The sequence below is a fragment of the Urocitellus parryii genome, chromosome 9 (genome assembly GCF_045843805.1).
Source record: "Urocitellus parryii isolate mUroPar1 chromosome 9, mUroPar1.hap1, whole genome shotgun sequence".
Taxonomy (NCBI): Eukaryota; Metazoa; Chordata; class Mammalia; order Rodentia; family Sciuridae; genus Urocitellus; species Urocitellus parryii.
In genome coordinates, this window is record NC_135539.1 from 68359897 (window position 1) to 68382601 (window position 22705).

The window sequence follows — 22705 nt, forward strand, 5'->3', positions numbered from 1 at the left end:
GTTGATTAAAATGTGCTGGAACCAGGGCAAGCAAGGAGACTGCGCAGAATGCACCATGGCCCGGCCCCTGGTCCTGTTAAGCTTTGAAAAGGCCATGCAATTCCATATGCCCGGGTTTCCAGACATTAGTCCCTGGCAATGAAGAGCCCGATGATTCCTGGTAAGTTGACCCTCCTTCCTCCAGGTGTCTGCTCCTCCCTGGTCAGTAGCAGCTTGTCCACCATGGATACTTCTTAAGCACACGGGGATGGGATGGCTCAATGTCTGCTGTTCCTGTGGCTTGATTTGATCTGCCATGCCAGACATCTTTATCTTGCCCAAAGACACAAGCAAGGCCTACCATTTTAATCATCTCACATAGTGCCTCATCAAAGGTTTCTGTTGAATGAATTAATCAATTCCAGAACACAGTGGCCCTACTCATATGGATCTTGCAATTACTTCTAAGGCTAAAAAGATTAAAGAATGATAGCACACACAATAGGTTTCTCAGCATGACCTGCCAAGAGCAACCACCTTTTGGGGGTTGTTGAAAAGCCATGGATATGAATCCTTGTTGATTCCTCTAGGCCATTAAAAAAAAAATCTTACCATAGCAGTTTCATTCTCAAAAAAGCTCCTATTTTCATACCAAACTCCTGCTAAGATAATCAGAGCATTGTGCCAGCCACCTGCTTAGGACAATGGAGCGGTGTTTGCTTGAGCTGAGATTAGAGAATTTGTCAACAGTCATCTTATCTGAGATGTCACCTCTGGCTCTCATTCCCCTTAAGCAATGGTGGGGTTGAAAGATTAGTAGGAATGCCTTGAAGTGACTTGTTGGAGCAGGCTGGTCACAGACTTGTTAGCTTTCTCCTCACTTGATGTATATCTCTCCATGCCTGACATCAGTCCTTCTGAGTTGTTAATGGTCAATGTTTAGACGCTTGTCTCCAGATATACCTAGATACCTGAAACCTGGAGGGCCACGCTGTGCATGATGCTCTGATGCCTGCCTCTTCCCTCACTGATGACCCAAGAGTTACTCCTTGCTACACAGATGAGATTTGTACACCCTGACTGAAGTTCTGAGCTGCAGTCACATAAAATCACCTGCAGTTCAAATGGTAAATACTTTGATGGACATTGCCCTGTCATTTGTCTCTAAGGGGTGACAACAGCTGATTATTAGATACATGTTCTCAAAGTTCTGCGCTGCTCAAGGGTAATCGCTGGACCAGTGAGATCCATAAAGTCTGGGAGCTTGTTAGAATTGCAAATTTGTGGCTTGTTCTCCTACCCAGACTTATTTATCAGAATTTCTGCAGCTGGGCTTAGAAGTCTGCTTTAACAAGAATTTCCAGGTGAGCCCTCGAGTTCTGAAAACTTGAGGTCTGTTCTAAAGCTCTCCCACCTTGAATTCTCAGTCTAGAATCTAATGCTGGAATGAGCAATGATTATCTGGCCTGTATAACTGCTAAAAGAGGATTATCTGTGGGTTTACTCTGGAATAACTGCACCGCAGACTTGAAAGATGAAAAAATATTCACTGAAGGAGGTTAAGATGGGTAGGTGCATGGCCTGGGAAAAAGTGGTTTTAAACCCCAAAAGAAACAAAGATTTCTGGTGAAGGTCCACTTAATGTATGCTTCCTGCTGCTGCCCACACCTCTGTGGTCAGAGGGACATAGGTGAATTTCTCCTTAGACTGTGTACACCATGAGACCCACTGTGAGGCAGTCATGAAGCCAGGGGAATGTTTAACAGTCTTACTGGGAACCTTGAAGGAGAATCCATGGTTAAACTCCCGTATCTGTCTCACACATACCCTGCCTCTGTTTCTTTTGGATGATATGAATCTACCCCATTGGGTTTCTGTGTATTTGCAAATGTGAAAGTATCCCCAAAGGACTATGGGAAAGAAGGAGGCAAGTTTAGCAGGGAATATTAAATCTGACGAGCCACACATGACATCCCCGTGCTGCTCTAGGTATGGACCTCCAATGCTGTCCTTGGGGAGGGGAAGGCCCAATTATGAGCCACCTAAATAGTATGGTATATTTGGCAGAGGAACACAAGAGGAGAGAAGAAGAATCAAGAGATGAGGCATTTCAGCTTTGAAAAAACAAATTCATAAGCTAACAGAGATGATGAATCCTGGCACATAGTAATGCATCCTGAGGATCTTGTATCTTTAAACAAAGTAGCCAAACCCTCCAACCAGCAGCTCTAAACCTATTAATTCATCTTGAAGCTATGGAGGCCTGCTTGCATCATGATTTTAAGGCATCCTTTCAAATTCACTCAAGTAATTTTTTTAGGGTAAGACAATTTATTTCCTCCAAGCATAGATTTTAAAACCTAAGGGAGCCATCTGGTGGTTTAAGTGTCTGCTAATTAAAATCCTCTCGGGCACAAGATTCGCACCCCCCTGGGCACTGTCACTGGGCATAAGATAAAACAGTGCTGAATAAAAGCATTCTAATTGTGTATAAAAATCCAATCTTGCCATTTGGACACAAAATCAAATCAAAATTAAGGATGAGTATATAGAAGAGTAATTCTGGTCTTATTTTTTTCTATCCCACTGAAAGAGAACCCAAATAATCAGTAATAAAAATTTGTATTTTGAACTCAATTTTAAAACCACATTTCAAATACAGTAGGAGAAAATTGATCCAATAATTCCAAAACTAGAAGTCAAACCAAAAACCATGCCCCATTGGCTGGCTGAAATAATGTGAAGATTTGCTTGGCTTTGGGTCCTGCTCCCACATTGCAAGGGGTTCCGTAAAGTGGGGTGGGGAGGTCAGCAGCAGCTCAGAAAAAGAAAAATTCAGCTCCCAAGCACTGTTCCTAAAACGAATTTGGTTAAACACACCTTTTCTTTCCAGTCTGCAATGTCACACTGCAATTATTAATGGCTTCAGTACAGCAGCTCTTCCTTCAAATGTTGACATTACTTTCTCTGTAAGAGATCTTTTCTTTCCCCCTCATGGAGAAAAATGTCCACATATTACTCTCATCAGGAAGAAGGAAAGATCACTTCAAACCTTCAGATGGTGCCTTGAATAAGATGCGGTTCTGCTCACAATGAATTTCATAAACTTTTCCACTAAGGTCTTGCTTTTTCCAGCTTGCCCAGTGCCAACTGCGTTACTAGGAAGGATTATTATTGTATTTTTTTATGAGGAAAACCCAGTTCCTTTCATGAAAGCCTAATTATACCAATTTCACCAGCAGCCATGAAGAACAAGCAGTTAAGAGGTCCTCATTATCTCCTTTATAGTTTCTGTTAAAGTGTAACTTGGCTGTAAAAATGTGCCAGAAAGTTGGCGTAAATGTTGAAAATCGAAATGTAATTTTTTCAAATTACTTACAAAACCAATACAAAGACTGTTATTTAAAAAAATATGTTATGTCTCCTGAACTAGAATTTAAGCCAAACATAATAAGACAAGACGATAAAATGTACATTTGGCTGGACTATTTCTAAATTTATGGCATTCTGCTTCTAATGTTGACAACACATTCAAAATGAGAAAATATCACGGAGTGGGACAGTGCACCACACCTGCGCTAACACACATGGTTAGAAGCACTGCTGATGGCATCTGGGGTCTAGAAGGGACTGGGGAATGTGCCACACTACTCCTTCCTTTGTCCCGCTCCCTGAACGTGGACCTGACAGAATTCCAGACCAACCTGGTGTGGTACCCCCACATCCGCTTCCCTATGGCCACCTATGCCCTGGTCATCTCGATGGAGAAAGCCTATCACGAGCAGCCCTCGATGGTTGAGATCACCAATGCCTGCTTTGAGCCGGCCAACCAGATGGTGAAGTGTGACCCTCACCACGGAAAGTGCATGGCCTGTTGCATGTTGTACAGGAAGGACGTGGTCCCAAAAGACGTCAATGCGGCCATTGCCACCATCAAGACCAAGAGCATCATCCAGTTTGTGGATGGGTGCTCCACTGGGTTTAAGGTGGGCATTAACTACCAGCCCCCCACAGTGGTGCCTGGAGGAGACCTGGCCAAGGTGCAGCAGGCTGTATGCATGCTGAGCAACTCCACTGCCATTGCCGAGGCCTGAGCCCACCTGGAACATAAGTTCGATCTCATGTATGCCAAGCGGGCCTTTGTGCACTGGTACATGGGCAAAGGCATGGAGGAAGGGAAATTCTCAGAGGCCCGTGGATTCTGTGGAAGCAGAGGCTGAAGAAGGGGAAGGATACTGACTGGGAGGGTGTGACTGGTAACTCTCCCTTTCTCTTCTGTCTTGGGCACACACTCTCTAACATTTACAGGATATATTTACCTATTAACTCTCTCTCATGAGAGTTCCCACAGCTGGGTTGGGGCTGACGGCAGTGGCCTGGTTTCCAACCCAGTCTCAGATTGCAATGTCCTGTGTAGTGGGCCGAGACCTCAGTTCAATTTTAAAAATTTACTTACAATGCTACTTAGGCAACTATCCAGGATCATTGTGTGGATGATCTCTGCTGGTTTAGTTGGATTGTTCCAGTTCACATCCCACAGCACAGGCTTTGTCTTGTAAAGTGGGCAACAGACACGAGCAGGGTGCTGGATATGCAGGATGTGGATATGACAAGTTCCCATGAAGTGACACACGGTTATTGTCATGAACCAAGTGTGAATCTCTCCCACAGCCCTTCTGTCTCCATGCACATCTCTAAGGCTTTGGGAACAAACTGGTTCAGCCCAACAGTAGGTAAGCCCATAGCCAATTCATCTACCAAAGTCGAGAAATATGGCAGGTCTAATGCCATCAATGGTCTAATTTGGGGTGATCTTGCCCCTCTTCCAGGGGACAAATGGCAATATCTGGAGACATTTTTTATTTCGTGACTACTAGGGTACTGTTGGCATCTGTTAGACGAATCCATGGATGCTGCTCAATATCCTAGAATACTCAGGACATCCCTCCACAGCAAAAAAAAAAAAAAAAAAAAAAAAAAAAAAAAAAAAAAAAAATTATCTAGCCCAAAATGTATAGAGCTGAGGTTAAACATTCCTATCCTAAAGGATTTGAAAACTACGTCATAAGGATGATTTGTAGGTTCACATGAGGACAAGAGACAGGTGTTTTTCCTATTCTTCTCCCTGGAAACAGATGCTTAGTACACTGCCTGACACATAATAGGCATTCAATAATTATTTATTAAATTTATTTAAATAAGCAAAATGTCACCTCCCTGCCATACCCAAGTACAATCTGATGGAAGGTATAAAGGTCCCTAAGTTTTGTACATTGAACTTTAAAATGCAGCATATTATGGAAGATCACATGGTATTTTTGTCCTTTGCATGCAAAAATTGGATTTTCATAGAAGCAATTCGAGCTCTGCATTGTGGCAATGACTTCTTTCCATTAGTCAAGTCTGCAGACAATCACTGGGCCTGCACAGTGGTAATGGCTCCACTGTTTGACTATCTGGAGCACTTCCCAATTGTCATTTATTTTTTTAGAAAGTGGAAAATGATAAAATGCAACTGAAATAAGAAGTAAGAAATGAAGATCTCACAATAGTGATGCAACCGAGATGGGAAAAGATGGAACTCGTGAAATGGAGCAAAAGTGCCCAGGTGAATGCTCCATGGTCTCTACCTAGGTAACCATTTGCATTTAGTTGAAAAAACCAAAAGCCAAGAACTATGTGGCATGCCAGTAATATATGATCAAAAACTGTGACTTTAAAGACTTGGGATAATTAGAGACTTTAAGTCTATTGTCATATACCTTCGAAGATATATACAAATATATCTTAAACCTTCTGAGATAGGAATATTTAAGTATATGCATTGTTCAACTTTTGCATGGTGGTGCTTGCTTTGGAGACTACACTATGTGTGAAGGTAGAGAGTTGCCTAGATTTATATTCTATAATACAGAATGTACCTATTGAGACAGGGAGGGATTAGGGGGAGTCAGCAATGGGAGCATAAAGTGGGGAGACCATCCTCATGGTCAGCAGGGCCTCCCCAACATTGCTGGGGAAGGCTGAGTCCTGGTCACTGGCTGTGATGAGCTCTGGCAGGGATGCACCCACAGGGGAAGTGGAGATTTCAGAATATCTATGAAAGCCTGATGCCACCAGCCAGCAACATACCCCCACGCCCCTCTCTTGCTCTGCTTCCACCCATCCAGGCAATCTTCTGACTATAGTTTCCCTTTGCAGGTATTTTTGCAAACACAAACCCACTTGACAATTATACATTTCAGTATGAATTAATAAAATTGGCATTCTGTGTCTTTTGATTAATACCAATAACCAATCGAGTGACTAGCCAAGGATAGCCTACTGTCCTTTCTTCCTTTCTCCCTATTCAGATTTCGGCAAACATTGTTCAAAGTCTGCATTCCTTCCTTGGTTTTGCAGTTTAACCAACAAGCAGTAGAGAAAAGCTATTTAGCAATGGGCACCCCTGGAATTCTGGGGAGCAAAGTTAACCCTAAGGCCATACTTCAACCCCCAAAGCAAAACAAGACCTATGATAAGCCTATGTCTCCTCCATAAGCTTCCTGACATTTGATTTCTTAAAAGGTGCCCACTTACAGAAGCCCTGCAGATATCTAAAATGGAAGCAATGTCTCTAGGAATGGCCAGAAGGGGCCTTGCCTCGGGGAAATGCACTTGGTCATACAACTGCTCAGATCTTTTCACAGTGACTTAGTTTTCTCATCAGTAAAGGGGTGTGTGTGTGTGTGTTTGTGTGTGTGTGTGTGTGATGAGCATGCTCAATCCTCAGTATCACATAAAAATAAATTAATAAAATAAAGGTACAACTAAAAAATTTTGAAAAAAAAAATACCCCTGCAGTTCAACCTTCCCCTCTGTTACGAGGTGAATGTTTGATCCCCCGCCCCCTACAAATTCATATGTTCAAATCCCACGCTCCGATGTGATGGTGTGAGGAGATGGAGCCTTGGGAGCTGAGTAGGGTAAGATGACACCATGGGGGTGGGTCCCTGTGATGGGATTAGTGTCTTTTTAAGAAGAGACACTTGGGCCCTCTTTCTGCTCACCATTTGAGAACACAGCAAGGAGGTCATCTGCAAACCAGAAAGAGAGCCCTCTGTAGGAATGAGTCAGCCAGCTCCTTGATCTTGGATTTCTACCCGCTAGGACTGTGAGAAACACACAGCCTTGGACAGAGTTTTGCTGTGGTGCTTTGCTATAGGAGTACCTCCCCTCTGGGTACCTCCTCATGGCAATTCCTGAGGTTGGCTTTGCATTGTCTTGCTGTGTGTGCCTGTTCTAACACTTGCCCTTCTCATTGCTATAATGACTCTCGACTCAAGGACTGCAGCTTAACATCTGTGAACCCACCACAAGGACCCTGGCAACAGGATGCTTTGAGAAATTCACTTCATGCAGACTCTGAGGAGCTTCCACCAACGGAGAGGAGGGCTGTCCTTGGGAGGGCTCTTGAGCTTCTTGGTGAAATTCTGAGAAGCATCTTCTACATCTGCTCTGTCCCTTATTCATGTACAGTAGCAGATGCTCAATAGACAGATCAGCAAGGATACAAGCCTTTGCTCCTCAAAAGCAGCAATAAACAAAACCAAGGAGCACATGACAGGTTTGCCAAACACATTTTACAAACAAAAACTTGGGAAGAAACCTGATCTAATGTAGGGCACAAAAAGCATCTGAAATTAAGCCTGCCTAAGAAAAACTGTTACCTTTATGAGAAATATACAAACAGAATTTTGATCGACCTTCATTTTGGATCAAGTTATTTTTCACGGAATATTTAAAAAGTAACATTTGATTATCTTGCTGTCAATGTTCCCTTAATTCTAGACTGGCACTGGATTTTCTGCAGGAATAGGTGGTGCAAGGGGAGCAGATATTTAGATGTGCTAGAAAGGGCAGACACGCAGCAGTGTGAGGATCCTGGCTCATGGCCACGTCCTTCCCTACCTCCTATCAACAAGGAATGCAATGACCTCCACTTCATCTCAGGGAAGCAAAGAATACTCTGTATGGCATTGTTTTCTATGAAAAATCATCTAGCAGTATTGACAAACAGCAATACCTTGGAAACGATTTACGGTCTCCACACTCAAAAAAAGATAAATATAAATGAAGCATTTAAATGAAAATCCATTGTAAAAACCACAAAAGGTAGGAAGGAAGAGAATTTGTTAGAGATCCTGTAACGATGTGTTCTCGTGCTTATTAATCTAGACTAAATTACAAGATAAGTTCTTTGCTTTCTATTAGGTAAGGACTGTTTCTTTCCCCCTTTAAATTAGCCTGTGAAACAGGGTCTGTGTTCATTGTGCTCTTCCCCCTCCTCCCTCCAGGTGGCGCCTCTGTCCCAGTCCGCTTAGACTGCCCTGTTATAATTCCTCAGAAGCCATATCACTTTCTGTGACTTAAACAGCCAGTTTCTGGCTTGCTTTGTGCCAGAAACCAGCTAACTGTTCCTGGAATCCCAGCGCAGAAACACTTTCTTAAACTGAAATTAATATAAAAAGGCAGAGGGGTGAGGGTGAAAGGATAGATTTTCATATTGCAGGTGCTATCCAATAGGTTTATGTGGAAGATGGATTTTGTTGTGATCAAAGACTAGCAATGTCTACAAAAGCACAGTCCACCAGAAAAGTATCCATTTTAAGGTCTAAACAAGGTGGTTGGAAACTCCTCTCCTGATGGGTCAGATGCCAAACACAACGGAAATGCACCTATGCTCAGTTATGGACATATCTTAGTGTACACTGGGGGGTACCTGTCCCTGATAGGGTTTTGCTCATTTCAAGTGTCTTTGTATGCTAAAAGCACTGCTGTGAGATTAGTTATTTGTCCTTAGTAGATTACAGTGTTTTTCTTTACAAGCTCCCTTCTGCCTGGGTCATGCTTCCAAGTATTGCATTTCCACCGAGTAAGGCTGGATCAAGCCTAGGAAGCAGCCAGTGGGTTAATCCAAGCATTGCTGGCCACATATTATTTATTACAGCTTCATAACTTGCAGGACCTGAGTCCTAAAGAAGCCTGCGGTGGTCTTCCTACTTGCTTTCCAGAGGCTAACAACTTTGATACACAAAGCCAATGGCTGTCACATTATAACAATATATCTATGGGCTCTTAATTTTTTGCTTTTATGTTTTACACAGCTGGTGTAGTTTCTAATATATTATAGATGTTCAATAAACGTGTATGGAATGAATGATGGGGTACAGCTCAACTTCTGAAAGTTATCTGTAGACTGTTTGAAATATTCTGGTGGATGCGGCATAATGTTACATAAAAATATTTGCAGCATAAACTATTTCCATTCCATCTGCAACCAGCTATTGTTCTTATTTGCAGAAACATACCTTGAATTCTGAGCAGGAAAACAAAAGAAGAATGAGTGTCTGTCTTTGGATCAGTTGGCTACAAATAATAACAGATAATTTTCTTTTGAAAAACTGTATGATGTATACTGTTCTAAGTATACATATATGTAAAATTTTTACATAATGAAGTTATATATACATATTTGATAGGTTTATATATACATATGTATAAAATTTAATCCTCACAACAATCTGTGAAATAAATACTATGATCATCACATTTTGAAGAGAAATCTGAAAAACAGAAATTAAAAGATGTGTTCAAAGCCACTCCATAAGCTGCAGAGTCAGGCTGTAAAACTATACAGTCAGACTCTGGAGCTGTACTGTACAGCCCCCCTATACCATGTGGGTGTCTCTCATTCTCTTAGTGGCAAGCTTTAAGTGGCACCCCCACTAAAACACTAATACCAGGAACCCTCGGGGGAGGTGGAGGTAGGAAGGTCTTTGCAAATCTGGCCTCACTCAGCTCCCTCAGTAGCTGGTCATTGATGATGGTCTAGCCCTTATGTCATCATTCGCCACGGGAAGTTTTAAGTCCTTCAGCTGAGAATCTCTGTGGCTCTTGGAATTTCCAAGTGCTTCTTAAAGCTCCCCTCTCTAATCATGATGAAATTATGGTGACAACCTCTATTAGTCAGGAGATGCTAGCCGTAGGCACAGACAAAGCCCCAAAATGCATAATGGCTCAAATGCAATAGAAATGTATTTCCTGCTCACGCAAAGTTCACAATCAGTGCCCGCTCCCAGGAGTGACCTAGGAATCCACTCTCCTTCCTTTTGGATGTTGAACCTTTTTTTCAACAGGAAGCTGATTGTTTTCCATGGGTCCAGAAAGCACACAAAGGATTTTGCACTGGAGGTTTTGATGAGCCAGGCCTGGAAATTATACATATCATTTCCACTCACATTCCACTGGCCAAATGCAAGTCACTGGGCTGAATCTAACTGCAGAATTAACTAGGAAATACAACCAGCTCTGTTCCCAGGGAGAAAAGTTAATGAGTTTAGTGAAAAGCTAACAAGCCTCTGCCACAGAGGCTAATCTCAGAATTAACGAAGAAACAATCAATAAAAGAATGTCTAGCCCCTACATTACTTCAATACATCAGACTTTCCTTTTCTCTTTTTTTCATTGTTTAAGGGAGAAAATGATGACATCAGAACTTAGGAATTCTTCATTTTTTCTAGGTAGATTGATGTTGATTTCCAGAAACCTTTTCTAGAGAGGATCCATGCAGTAAAGGAGGAGGTCACACAAAATAAAGCCAACTAAGATCTTGGGGCTTTTTGATTAATAGGTTTCCTTCCATGCAAGGAGACTACTGTGGATCTCTGTCCATGCCCACTGGTCATGGATGTGCTGGCAGGAGGATGCTTCCCCCAGCAATTAGGACTTTTGCTTCTACCTTGTCTTTACAGTGAATGTCACCAGTATTCCAAGTCATCCTCTGATGGGACTAAACCACATGTGATGGGTCACACAGAGGCAATGACTGCCGATGCTTTTAGAAAATGTAACAGGTGAAACTGTGGCGGAGCAGGCAGGGATGAGGACTGGAACCCCCATCATCGTGATCCTGAACTCCTTGACTTACCTGAGTACCCCAAGGGGATGAATTTGAAAGCTACTGTTCAGGAAGAGCAGCAGCAGCTATAGTGAGAGCTGTGAACAGCTGGGGATGTGGCGCATTGTCAGAGCACAAACAGCAGGCGGAGACCCAGGGTTCAGTCCCCAGAAACCCCACCCCCCCAACCACCACCAATAAAAAAAGATAAATAGACAAGTAACTCTGTGCTGTTACTCCAGGGGTCAGTATTTCTACGGCAACCTCCACAGCTGTTTTCTCCAGTACAGCGACTACATGCCATGGAAGCATATTTCTTGGATGAATGAAAAAATGATGAACTCATCTGCCATTCACCTGTCAGCAGATCACCTTTCTGGGCCAACACTGGGAACACATTTAGAAAAGCTTACATGCCTAGGGGGTCCAGCCACCACATGCTGCTAGCTCCCTATGCCACCTTCTGCTGCCAAGAATGCACATGATCACACCACCTCTATCAGAAATCCCGAAATTAGGATTATATCTTTGTCCATCTCTAGTTCCATTTTAACCAATGGAACCAAAGGACTGTGTAGGATCCCAGATTAACCCATGACTTAGAGTGAATACAGAGTGACTGACAGCACATTGCAGTAAGAATCAAGCTGGGTGAGGTGGTGGACTCCTGTAATTTCAGTGACTCAGGAGGCTGAGGCAGGAGGATCGTAAGTTGCAGACCAGCCTGGAGATGTAGCTCAGTGGTAGAGAACTTTTGGATTCAATGTCTAGTAGCACCAAACAAACAAAACCCCCCAAAATAGGAATTCCAATTATTCCTGAGCCTTTATAATAAATTAAAGGCCCCTTAAAGGACTTGTCTTTTGGAAGATACAAATATTCTAATTCCAAAAGACAGAACTTCACTGAACACAGTTGTTTTAATCCTCATCCCCTTACACACACACACACACACACACACACACACACACACGTACTCCAGATTATAAGCAGGGCCATGACGCTATCATGTCCATATTATCATATCCTTTTAAATCATTGGCACCGTCCACGTTGGTTGGCAGGGGCAGATAATAAATAGTGGTGGAAGGAACCAACCAAGAAAGCAATAGACAGAGAGGAAGGCTTGGGGTAGGAGGCCATGTTGTAACACAATCTGAAATACTCTTAAAGCCATGCTGGATTTTCACAAGAAGATGCTGAAATCAGACAAAGGTCTACCCTTTGTCCGAGGCCCACGGATAAAGGGAGAGTGAATCCAAGTCCCACAGATAGTGGGCTTCGTAGGCCTGGTCTGGTTGTGTGGGTCCTTGATCTGGAGCCCAGAGATCTGGGGACTGGCAACTTGTTTTTGCTAGACACCTGAAGAGCTGCTGGTCTTCATGGTTTATGTTTCTTCTGGGGCTGATTTTCAGCATTTTAGAATAAGCATGGTATTTTGTGTTCTATGTCACAGGGAACGGGAAAGAGAGCTGGGAGCAGGAGAGGACTGTGACCAGTCAGTACAAGAGGAAGACAGAAGAACAAGCAGCTTGGGACCAGGAAAGGACCCCCCAAGTGCATGTGCTCCTGTAAATTCAAAATATACAAGATACTGCAGATTGCCTTTTCACTTTCAAAATGCACTATCCTGTGTTTTCCAAATTTTAAGAAGCTAAGTAGGAACAGTGTTTCTATCCTGGGTTGAGATCTCAGAGATAACCACTGCCAGCACCCTGAGGGAGGGGTTCACGGAACAAGGACCAAGAACAATAGGCCAGTTACTCTGCTGGGCTGGCCTCCAACCAAGGTAACAGACCAAGAAAAAGAGCCAAATCCCAGGTACATTCACCTATCCATCATGTAACTTTTTTTTTTTTTTTTGAGGAGAGGGTTACCAGGGATTGAACTCAAGGGCACTTGGCCACTGAGCCACATCCCCAGCCCTATTTTGTATTTCACTTAGAGACAGGGTCTCACTTAGTGCCTCACTTTTGCTGAGGCTGGCTTTGAACCTGCTCCCCTCCTGCCTCAGCCTCCCGAGCCACTGGGATTACAGGCATGCACCACCACACCTGGCTTAACTTTTCTTTTTTTATTAGGTAATGAGGAAAATCATGTTTGTATCCAAAATGAGGAATTAATGAACAGACTTTAAAAAAACCAGGGCATCTACCTTATGCTCTATGGCACCTTCCTGAACTCTTCCCCTTAAAACTATCAGTGCTTTTATTTCATTGTTTGGAAGATTCTTAAGCAGTCCCCATATAAACACGACAAGCTTATAAACAACGACAAATACACACTAAAAAGAAACCACACACACTATCTACCACCACCAACAACAACAACAAACAAACAAACAGTAAATATGGTGGACAGAGCCTAAAACAAGAAGTGCCCGGCATCTGCTCTTTCTTCAATTCCTTCCTGCTAGCTCCTTAGCAAAGATGATCTTCCTTAGTAATCTTTCCTGCTAAATCTGCCTGCAGTCCACCAGCCACCAAACAATAAAAAAAAATTAAATTAAACGAAGCGACAAAACTCAGCAGAAATATTTTCAAACTGATTAAATCATAAATTCAAATGTCTTCCCAAAGCATTAGGTAAATAGATATTTTCATGAATAGTGCCACAGGGAGGAAACCGAGTCACCCAACATGGCTTTTGGTGACAGATGAAACCACACAGGCCCTTCACGGTCCCTCTTTGCACACCTCAAGAGCTATACTTCCTTTTGTTCTTGTGAAAAGGCTTCCTGCCATTTCTAAGTTAGCAGATTATTTGCTTTGGGCTATGAGTCTCAGTTCAAGATATTTTTATTCTCTTAAGAAAAGAATGCATTGAATTCTTCATATTTCTCCTATTTTCATTTCCTTCCCCACATTCTACTGCATTGCAAAGTCTTCTATTCTTATGTTTGTTTTAACAATGCAAACTGGGTGGGGACAATGGGTCCCCTCTTTGGTCACTGGCTCCTTGTCTCCTCCCTTAAGCAAGGGTGGGGGGAGGGGGAATCCAAATCTTCCAACAACTGTCTTAGCACTCCCCACATTTTCTCAGCCAAGAATTTTCTTAGCTACAACGTATTCCATCTTTAGGAACCCTCAACATCTTTTTGTTGTTGCTGCTATTGTTGTTGGGTTTTTAAAAAGCTTTCCATTTCTATAATTGTGGAGGCTCCAGGCTCCACCTGGGCTTCCCCAGAGCCTCCACCGTCAGATTCTCACTGCCCCTAGACAGAGTGACTCACCCAGGGGGAAGGTCTCACAATGAGGGGAGATGCCACCTTCTCCCAATACACCTGTGCTCTCCCCTCCCCTGTCACAGCTCAGGCTGTGTCCTTGCTCTCTTGGCAACAGCTCCAACCAGATTCTGCTAAGAGGGGCCACCTCCTCCCCACCTTCTCCCAGCTCCATTTCCCATCCAAGGTCAGGCAAGTTTCCAGTACCATCTCAGCTGTCTCCTTAACCCCTCCAGCCTTTAGTCTTCTGAGGCTCCTTGTGGTTTTCAAATATTTTGATGATTTAGACCTGCCTGGTTCAGTTTGAATCTCCAGGACAACCATGAGTTGTCCCTACACAGAACACTGGGTTAGGCACTGTGGAAAAGAAAAGTCATCTTAGTCCCCAAAGCACATTAACCGTGGAGCCTGCGGAACGTCCGTCCCTGCCCCATCTCACCGGGTTGTTTTATTATTGTCTCGTACATGGGAGGCTATCAGCATCTGACACCAGAGGTGGAACCCAGGGGTGCTTAACCATGGAGCCACATCCCTAGCCCTTTCTATGTTTTATTTAGAGAAGGTCTTGCTGAGTCACTGAGGGCATCGCTAAGTTGCTGAGGCTGGCTTTGAACTCGAGATCCTCCTGCCTCAGGCTCTGGAGCCGCTGGGATTACAGACATGTGCCACCATGCCCGGCTTACTTCACTGTTTCTTTTGAATCCCATGCCACACAAGCAAGGCAAGGCAGATGCTTGCCCAGCTCACAGAAGCTCAAATCTAAGCTCAGAGGATCTGGATCTGCCTCCAGGGGCCACAGTTAGTTTGAAAAAAAAAAAAAAAGAAGAAGAAGAAGCAGCAGCTTTTTCTCACTTCTAAAGTTCAGTCTTCATACTGCCTTGGGTTTTGGACAATTGCTACAAAATTGCAAGTAAGTTTCAAAATCAATCATGGCACAGGGTTTCTAATGAATTCACTATAGTTATAATTGGCAATAAAGGAAATGATCCAGATTAGCCCAGGAGGTGACTCAGGGGCCTAATACTTCCTTTTGGGAAGCCACTGCAGAGGCCTTGTCAGGCCATAGGTAAGGCCCCGTCCAAGATGGGGCAATAATGTTTTGAACTAATATGGATAGAGGTCAATCCTCCCCTTCTACCTGTGGACATTCAGTTTACTCTAGGACTTAAGGTGGGGGAGGGACTCACTCTAAGAACTTCATAGAATCAACCAATGAGGCTTGAGCGGGACTCTTCCTCATGTGATAAAGTAGGCCTGCCCCCTAACCTTCCCTCCTGGACACTGAGTCTCAAATCCCTTCAATTTTACAATAAGCATCTTTGAGAGAATTCATATCTCTATGTAGAATGTAGATGTCTATGTGTAATGTAACATGCTTCCAAAAACCAAAATATTGGGGAAGTTAACACTGGAATTCCCACAGGAATGAAAGGGAACAGGAGAAATACACTTTGAAAGATGGAGTGTAGATTCCAGCTAAGGCTTTTACTATATGACATAAAAACTTCAAGACCCTCACATACAATTGGAGTCATTTAAAACAAGATCTACTATATCAAACAAGTTGTCCCTATCTAAAACTCAATGATATCCTGGTTTAAGGAGTTTATACTACCTGAAAGTCAGTATCTAACCATCTCCAAATGAAGAGATATAAACCACCCAAGTATCCAAAAGGCTCTGAACAGAAACTCCTCTGGAAGTTAATATCTATAAAACGATTCCAGGAAACGAGTGCTCTTAAAGAGAAAAGAGACATGCAAATTATTTTAAATTAGAGGCAAAGAAAAACATCAGCTCTTTTGCTGAGGTCATCTAAAGATCACAGAAAGAAGTAACAAGAAGTATATTACAAACTTGGGCCGGCCAGGGACACACTTGTAATCTCAGCTACTTAGAAGGCGGAAGCAGGAAGGTCACAGGTTCAAGGTCAGCCTTAGCAAATTAGTGAGGCCCTAAATAACTTAGCAAGACTCTGTCTCAAAATAAAATAAATAAATAGATAAATAAAGAACTGCCCTGGGTTCAATCTCAAGTACACACACACACACACACACATAACAGAGTTGAACAAAAAAAACCAAGTTGCATTAATGTGATCTGGAGTTTCGTTTTAAAATCCCAAGTTGAGGTCCAACTAGGATCAGAGATAGGACAGGGAAAAACACAGAGCATATTTGTTACCTTTCCTATGCTTTTCTGATCATCAGATCCTATTAAGTTGCTTCGTCCTTCTTCTCACCTCCTACACTCTCACTACACCCAAAGCCTGTACTTTTTACAGAGAAGGTAAACATGTTCGGTTGCCACCAGGACTTTCGGAACCTCCAGGCATAAGCTGGGTGTGCCCTGTCAGCCTGGTACATCATCCCTGTACCACAGATGGCAGAATCCCAGTTGTACTCACACATCTACTGAGAGGGGCATGAAGGCCAAGGCTGAAATGATGGGACAATGAACTTTACTGTGTCGCAGGAACGTATTCTGACTTCTAGAGAGGGAGGGTCAAACAAGACATAATGCACGTCCAGCACTGCAATGACAAAGCCACCCTGATGATTCCTCATCAAAGAGTAACCTGGGATCACATGTGGGGCTAGAGGTCAGGGGAGAGAAAATCCATTTACAGAGCACAACCTCTGGCCTGGATTCTGCGCTAAACATATGTAAATCCTTAGGAATCTTCACCAGGAAAAAAAATATGGCTTCAAGGGAGTATGTTTGGGGCTGATTTTGTAGCTATGGACATCGACTCAAAGAGGCTCTTCCTGATGCATTGGAGCTAGCGGGGGTGGGGCTGGACTTGAAGGGCAGGACTGAGATCCCTGCTCTTTCTGCTGTACCAAGCGTCCTCCAGTCATCTAGCCATCCTCATCATTCTCCGGGTATGAGGATTCAGAGAGAGGTCAGCAGAGGAAACCGTGTGCTGAATAAGCCACACTGGCCTTTGTTCTGGAATTCCCCTATATCAATGCCAGTGCCAGCCATTACTCCATCTTTATTCCACATCTGCCATGTAACAACCTCCAGGAGACAGTCCCTGTCCTTCATCCCTGGATTTGTCCACCTGCCCTGCCACTAAAGCTTTATTTGACCCTCTAACTCTCTTTTCCTTTTTAATAAACACTTGCAATTCTTATGGAAAAGAAGGTATTGAGATGCCTAACTGGATTAGTAAATGGGAAGTCAAAAATCAAAATTACACAGAACAAATTCTACCCCAGTCACAACAAACAAACAAAACTGCCGCAGTCTGACTGGACACAATTCAGGAGCCAATTCAAGCAGAAACAAACTTCATTTTTAGAACACACTCTGCACCACAGGAGCTCTTCAGGAATTCCCTCAGAGCCCAACTGCCACCAGGAGCCTCTGCTCTTGAGGCTGATTGGCTGGGTAGCATGGGCAGAGCCAAAAGAGTTCCCCAATGAGCAGCTCTGTGGTCTGAAAGGGCAGGGAAACAGCCCAATGAGCATCACCGCAGAGGAGCCAATCAGCTGGCAGCTGGAAGTTTGCTGGGCTGCTGTGAGCCAATCAGCTGGAAGTTTGCTGGGGCCCCTTCACTGTGGCTCTCAACACAAAACTAAACAACAGCAAAAACAAAAAAAAATTCCTTCACTTCATATTAAAACAAAAACACATTATTTATTGCTGTTTTCTGATAAACTGAATTTATAGAAAACGTAATTATCCAAGTCTCCAAATTTTTTTCTAAATTCTCTCTCTCTCTCTCTCTCTCTCTCTCTCTCTCAGGGGCACTTAATCAAACCACTGAGCCACATCCCCAGCCCTTGCTTTGTATTTTATTTAGAGACAGGGTCTCACTGAGTTGCTTAGAAAGGCTTGCTTTTTGCTGAGGCTGGCTTTGAACTCATGATCCTCCTGCCTCAGCCTCCTAAACTGGGATTATAGGCATGAGTCACGGTGCCTGGCTAAATTCTGTTCTTAAGAAAAAGAAGCAATTGTTACTTGAAGTAGATCAGTTGCTGACTGAACAAAGCAAATTCCAAGCTGTGTTCTGGAGTCGGGATATGTCCTCCAACGCCTCTCCTTTTCTAGCTGGAAAACTCTTATTTGCCCGGCAAGTTTTCCTTCAGGGATCTTCGTGATGGGTAATGTCTTCCCAAACTGCAGTTAGTACAACTTCCACTAAAATCCCAGATAAATTTGTGCATATTTTTCCTCCATTCTCAACCTTCTCACCCCATTACAGTTTGGAGGTTGAATGCCCTGAGAGGCCCATGTGTTAAAGCTTTGATCCCTGGGGTGGCACCAATGGGTGATGAGGCCGACTGAAAAGTCCTTAGGTCATTAGGGTGTGTCTCTGAAGGGGACTGTGTATCCAGCCTCTTCCTCTCTTGTTTCCTGGCCATGAGGTAAGTGGTTTTCTCCACCACATGCTCCCCCCACCATTGCCTGCAGCTACCCCCACCAGAAGCCTAAAAACCACAGGTCCACCTGATCATGGTCTGGAATCTTCAAAACCATCAGCCCAAACAAAACTTTTCTCTTTATAATTATCTCAGGCATCTTGTTACATGATGGAAAGCTGACTCACCCAGACCCTAAATAGCCATCAAGTATCTACAGGTCCATTTCTGCCTCAGGGTAGGCGACACAGAGTAGGTGCTCAAAAATTGCTTATATTGGGGCTGGGGATGTGGCTCAAGCGGGAGCGTTCTCATCTGGCATGCGTGGGGCGCTAGGTTTGATCCTCAGCACCACATAAAAATAAAATAAAGATGTTGTGTCCACTGAAAACTAAAAAATAAATATTAAAAATTCTCTCTCTCTCAAAAAAAATTGCTTATATTAAACAATAAATGAGACAACCAGGGAAACTCTATCTTTTCTATGTAATATCTACATCTATTTTTGCTACACCATCATTCTTAATTTTGGCATACTGTAATTTCCTAAATTAATAAAAAATGAAATGATTTTAGTATAACTACTGAATAAGGATACTACAGTATTATTATGCATCTTGTAAAGATGTCCAATTACTGCTACCACGAAACCACCTCTTTCTAGTTAGCATTACCTTTAGTTAATCTATTATGCAATTAATAAAAGCATTCTTTTCCCCTAGGCATCCCAGCTAAAGTGAGATATTGCCTATTTTTAGAGTAGCACAGACCAAACATCCTATTTTGATGAGACTGAGAGAAAGTCTATATCCTCTGTAAGGATGCTGAAGACCTTCATTCTGGCCTAAGTCCTGGTTGCACAATAATGCACTTTATCCCTGGTTCCACTTACCTTGAACAGGAGTAGCTCTCTGTCTGGAAAAGCATACAGTACACACCACACACACACACACACACACACACACTTCCGTAACAAAAGCATAAAGCATCTTTTTATCCTTACTATGTATGGTACATTATAATTTTCAATTCTGTTCGACTTTCTTCTTTTTTAAACCTGGACATAACGCACTGAACTGATCTCTGTTCAATAGTTCAAGACCTGGGTGTGAAGAAACCTAACCTGTGGTCTGAAACCACTCATTAAGTGAGCTCATTAATTTATCCCCAATCTCTGCTGAGCTGTAACACTGGACCATGAGAGACAGCATACCCACTGCCCCTACAATCTGATTCTACCCAACAACCTTTCTTTTTTTTTTTCTTTTTGGTACTAGGAATTGAACCCAGGGACCCTCAACCACTGAAGTACATCCCCAGCCCTTTGTAATTTTTGAGACAGGGTCTCACTAAGTTGCTTAGGGCCTTATTAAGTTGCTGAGGCTGGCTCTGAAAGTGGGATCCTCCTGTCTCAGCTCTTGAACCACTGGGATTACAGACATGTGCCACTGCACCCCATCGATTCTGGCCAACAACTTTTACCAGGTTTTAGTTCACTTTCCTAGGATCAAAATTACTATCAACACCACCACTGCAAAAAAAAAAATTGATTAGAACAAGAAAAATAAATTATATTTAATTCACATTACATAACAGAAAATAGACTTTTTATGGGAGATATATGAAATGATTGCTATCACACATTAAAGGGAGTGACATGGGACAACATTGCCTACTGTCTAAAGGTCTCAACGACTGTGCCACCCTGCACTCACAAGTTTGATGCAACTCAATTTATTGTCAGTTGTCACATTATAAACCGTCAGTCATCCAGAACACACACTGCGCTTGACTTCTAATACTTGATGGATCATTCAAAGAAAGTCTTTTTTGAGGGTTATCACTTTAAAGGAGAAAACATAAGGACTCTTGAAAATGTGACATCTTCTAGAAGATGGCTGTGGCAGATGAAGGTCTCAGTGTGTCCACATTTCCATTGTCCCTAGACATTTTCACTGAATGTCTCATACAAAACTAAGATAATAACTCTGATGATGACACTGAAGTTTTATTTATAGTCCTGCAACGATGGGAATTGCCGACTGTAATTAGCCACACTTACACTGAATGCTGGGTAACACCAAGGGGCTTTACATAAATCACGTTGCATTTTTTAACTTTGCCCTGATGAAGATTCTTCTTAAAATTATATTTACGAGGGTGAAGAAGAGGGGCTGGATATAGCACAGTTCTGGGCATACCTGCGGTGAGCGTTAATTAAGACCACTAATTGGAGGTCAGTTGAACACATTTCAAAAAAAGCTGGGGAATAATTCAAAGAACAACACTGATTTATTTTTTGACTCACCCTAAAGAGAATCAAGTATCGAAGCACACAGGATTCATCTGCGGAATTCATGCTTTTGAATAAGTAGCAGCATTTACTTTATGATGGCTTTTTACTTTTTTATCTAAGTCAGATCTGTCTCTCACCATATTTAGGCGTCACAGGGATGGGTGCTGTTGGACAGAGCTCTGACATAGGTGTCACTTGCAGGTTGGCCTTTCCTTGCTGTGTTATCACTTGGCCTATCATTCTGGTGGCTTCCATATCGGCTGTCCTGAGCCTCGCCAGCAAGGTTTATTTGACAAGTAGTTATCTTCTTCATAGTGACCAGCCACTTGCTTAGAAGGAAGTCATGAAGTCAGGGACGCCTACTTGGAAACGACTCTGAACTATTATGGAACCTTAGTTGTGCCTTTTATTTGCTAAGCCTCAGTTTCTGTGTCTGTAAAATGCGTGTGTGAATTTCTCAATAGCCCTAGCCTGGGCATCACCATCTGAAGGGAACATGCTCTCTAGCAAGTAACTAAGATAATGCACAGTCCCAGTGACCTTCAGCCAATGTGGGACCATAAATCGCTCTCAATGCTACCCTCTGAAATCCTAGCTTGGCTGCTCGGGACTATGAGACTGTGAGCAAGGTATGTGTCTTTGTGTATATGGTTTCCTCACCTCTAAAATTGGGATCTCAATAATAGAACCCACCTCAAAATGGGAATTTAGGGAGGAAGTGAGATAATATAAGGCAAATGTTTGCCAGAGTCTAGCCCTATTATGTGCATAAGTCAGGACACAGGCATTTTTGCATTGATGTTTGTTCAAGTTGCCCTTATTGGGTGTCTTTGCCGCATGAGGACAGATGGAGTCTGTCATCGAGTATCTCCTGTGAGTGTCAGAAACAGATACCCAAAGGGCTGGGGGTGTAGATCACTGGTAAAGTGCTTGCCTAGCATGCACAAGGCCCTGGGACTGATCTCCAGCACCAGGAGAAAAGAAAAAAAAAAAGAAAGAAAAGAGAGAAACAGACACTCATGCCTGGTCGTCTGGATGACTGATCAAGGGCTCCTATGCCTCTGAGAAAGACCAGGTTTAGCAGGGGTTTAACTTGGACAATTTGACACAAATACATCCAACAACTTCATTCCCTTGACGTTGACCTCAGTTCGTATGTAATTTCACCTTTGCAGTACTTTCTGTGGTGTGCCGGGGACAACTGGCTGTCTGGGAAGAACACACATGCTCATCTGTCATAGAACAGAATGCTGCTTCTAGAACGTGGTTCCCAACAAGGGAGCCCCCATTTCCAGCCCCCATGTGAGCTCCCCATGCATCTAAAGAGGAGCCACATATATGAATTCTGGCCCAAGAATGTGGGAAGAGTGTGCACTGCTTCTGGGGCCTTCATAAACACGCCCACCTGACCCCCTACACGTTTCCTCTTCCCTTCTGCCAGCCAGACATCTATACCCATGTGCGGAACAGGAGACTCTGCCTGCCTGGTCTCTGAATGGACAGTTGGAGAAGCAGCGCTGGTCCCCAGCCAGGCTCCCAGATGGATAGCCCATGGATGGGAAATATGCCTCTCATGTTAATCCCCTCTGATTTGGGATTCATCCACCCTAGAGGGAAAGAACTAGAGATTTCCTTTCTAGGAATAAGTGGATATGTTTGGAGAAAAATAAAACTTATTTTATAGCAAGCTCTTAAAGTGGATACCAGGAAATGATGCAAAGGCCATTGGAAAATGGATATTGAGAGAACATTTTGAAGTGGAAGGCACAGTCTGCGGAAGAAACTGCACTACCTGAAACAAAATTGAATCCAGGAGAGGAGACAATTTAGCTGACCGGAGGGAGTCATCTCCACTCCTTGCCCCTTCTGTACTGGAAGAATTCTGAAGTCTGATCAGT

At 43.1% G+C, this 22705-nt stretch overlaps 1 protein-coding gene and 1 pseudogene across 3 annotated transcripts in view; one reads left to right on the plus strand and one right to left on the minus strand.

Moving 5' to 3' along the window:
- Camk1d (calcium/calmodulin dependent protein kinase ID) overlaps window positions 1-22705 on the minus strand; it is a 387368-nt gene that overhangs the window by 86775 nt on the left and 277888 nt on the right. The window lies entirely within an intron of this gene.
- LOC113196585 (tubulin alpha-3 chain pseudogene) lies at window positions 3567-4199 on the plus strand (annotated as a pseudogene).